This window comes from Microtus oregoni, unplaced genomic scaffold, assembly GCF_018167655.1.
Source record: "Microtus oregoni isolate MIOR12 unplaced genomic scaffold, Mior012 000018F_ref0000195, whole genome shotgun sequence".
In the NCBI taxonomy this organism is placed as follows: domain Eukaryota; kingdom Metazoa; phylum Chordata; class Mammalia; order Rodentia; family Cricetidae; genus Microtus; species Microtus oregoni.
Window position 1 is genome coordinate 32,188,077 of NW_024543077.1, and position 2,972 is coordinate 32,191,048.

A 2,972-nucleotide genomic window follows, 5' to 3' on the forward strand; every position below is an offset into this window, starting at 1 on the left:
CAATAAAAATGCCTATTTTGTGTTACATACTACAAAATTTCCAGGAAAAATAATCTTGCTTTCGTTTTATATTTTTGAAGACTTTTGTTGTTGTTGTTGTTTGGAGACAGGAATTCTCTGTGTAGCCCTGGCTGTGCTGGAACTCGCTCTGTAGACCAGGCTGGCCTTGAACTCATAAAGACTCCCCTGCCTCTGGCTCCCCAGTGCTGGGATTAAAGGTGTGTGCTATCACCATCCTACTGAAAAGTGAAACTTTTTATGTTGCAGCAATTTAGATGCTTATCCACCTGCACGCAGAGAAATCCCCTTGCTCAGCCCTCCCCCCCAGGGGTGCAGATGCGGACACATCACGTGTCACGGCAGTACTGTATCAGAGCCGGATTCCGCTGACGCGGAGGGCATTGGCCCGAGCTTGGCTTCTTCCTCCCGTTCTTTTTCCGATTTTTGTTTATTTGATTTCTGTTTATTTTCTTGTTGTCCTCTGCCTTTATTTTGTACTGTCTTTGTTTCAGACCTATTCTCTCCTTTTCTGGGGAATAGTGTGTAGAATTCCTGTTCACTTTCCTTAGTTCTTTGGTGGAATTCCACAAAGCTATATTATGTAAACTATCTATATTTTGTTTGGGATGATTTTTTTTTTTTACAGGACTGTTTAATTCACACATCTTCCACAGACTGAGCAATGATTTGGGGGCACATCAGGATGCAGACACACTTGGTGTCTGTATTCCACTCATGGGGTTGGCGACTTAGAGTTTCTTTCCTTATAGGTTCCTCTTATTAATTTTGCTCTAGATTTCTTAATTTTATTGACCTTTTGAAACAATCAACTCTTTTTCATTATTCTATGTAGTTTTTTTTTTCAATTTAATTTCTACTTTTTCCTTTGATACATCTTCTTGTTTGGGGCCTTTAAAAATATCTCGGATTTTCAGAGGGCACCAAAGATGTTAGCATGAGACCCCCTACTGGACTTCTCCGGGGTGTGTTTCCCTCTTCTCAAGTGGGCACATTTAGCTGTAGGGGTTACTGGGTCAGCACTGGCCTAGCAATGTCTGCCTATTTTGATACATTATTCTCTTATTTGGTTTAATGCAGTTGAACAATTTATTTTTTGTTTAAGACTTTTCTTGTTATTTTTCTGTTTCCTAGTTTGGTTATACTATATTTGAAGAAAACATGGTATATCAATTTAATTCTTTGAACTGTTTGGGAATTTTTATAGCCCATTGATAGAATCTTTCTTGATAAACATTCTGTGACTGCATGGATAGAGTATATATATGTACAGGAAAGAATATACCCAAAAGTGTCTTCTTGGTCAATGACAAACACACACTCAGTGCTAGTTCCCACAAGACTGCATCGTCTCATGACATCGTAAGGCACCTTAATCTGTGATGTTCATTTACCAAACCACAAAACTGCAGTGCAAGCGTTTCTCAGAACAAAACCCCATCATTCGCCTGACTGTGTCGAGTAGATTCTGTTCATTCATTGTGTCCTTCAAACACTGCATAGCTGTGGGCGTTTGGTCTAGTTTTTCAATGGTTGAGAGTGTTGATGTCTTTGATTCTAATTGTGATTTGTGTTTCTCTTTCAGCTATGAAGGGTTTTTTTTTCCCCTTAAATATATTGAAGTCCTATTGATACACAAGCCTTTCACATTGTTGTGTGATCTTTGTGGCTGACCTTTTCAATCATAACGTAATATCTTAGTTAGGGTTTCTATTGCTGTGAAGAGACGCCATGAGCATGGGGCTGTAATAGAGGAAAGCATTTAGCTGAGGTGGTGGCTTACCATTTGAGAGGTTTAGTCCACTGTCATCGTGGTGGAGAACATGGTGGCTGGGAGTTTGGTGGTGTGCAGGCAGACATGGCGCTGTAGAATTCTACATCTTGATACAAAGGCAACAGGAAATGGACTGTCTCACTGGGCATGGCTTGAGCATATATGAGGTTATACTGTGTCAAGCGTCTTTGGGGAATCGAGATCATCAGGAAGTGGGGAAGGGAGGCTGACTTCCTCTTTCCTTCTGGAGTTCCCTTACCCATATTCCCTCCCGTTTACACTCAGCTCCTCACTCGAGGCCAGCTCAATGTGTCTGCCCAACCTTTCGCTCAAACCTCAAAACTGAGTCTGTTTATCTTTCCATAAGACGACTGTTCCAGGTAGTTCATCATCATGCCAGAAGGTAATTCACAGAGCTACAGCTTTGCCAATAATTGTACCGGATATTTAAAGAATTCCCTTCGGCCCTCCAATGTAAAACAGAAAAGAAAGAAATACTTCCTCATGAATTTTTGTGTCATCTTTGCACAGGGTCCATGCTAATCTTCGCACAGTTCCACTTTTAGTGTATGTGCGGCCGAGGTGAACACAAGACATAAGTGCTTCCCACTAAATGGGGCCATCATTACCTTGATACCAAGGGCATCCAAAGATGTTTGTAACACACTACAGGCAGTTTGAATATATGCAAAGATGCTCGTTAACATATACTAGAAAACCAGCTGTAGTAGTTTGTTAGGAAGACTTAAGACCCGGGAATGTAGCTTGTTCAGTAAAGTGAATGCTTGCCTAGAAAGCACAAAGCTCTAAGTTCCATCCTCAACACTGCATACACTTGACAGGGCGCTACAAACCTGTATTCTCAGAACTTGAGCAGTGGAGGCCAGAAGATGGGAAGAAGTTCAAGCTCGTCTTCAACAACATAACCAATTCTAAGGTGGTCCGGAACTTGTCTTCAGGGAATATCTTGAGAGCTTGTCTCAGGAAGAAAAATACAAGGCCAATGGCTAAACGTTATTGGCAGGTAGAATTGATCACAACAAGGCAGTGATTGAACAGAGAATACAGTAGGGGCAAGGGAGACAGGAGACAGGGAGGTGAGTGAACTACGTGTTCTACAGGTGTGACGACCCCGAGTCTGGATCCTTAAGGTCCACATAAAGCCACACGTGACAGCATA

At 41.7% G+C, this 2,972-nt stretch overlaps 1 non-coding gene across 1 annotated transcript; it reads right to left on the minus strand.

The window, feature by feature from the left end:
* Positions 1-2,278: 2,278 nt before the first annotated feature.
* On the minus strand, positions 2,279-2,382 carry LOC121459171. The gene has a single exon (XR_005975925.1). It is a non-coding gene; the product is annotated as a U6 spliceosomal RNA (small nuclear RNA).
* Positions 2,383-2,972: the final 590 nt, after the last annotated feature.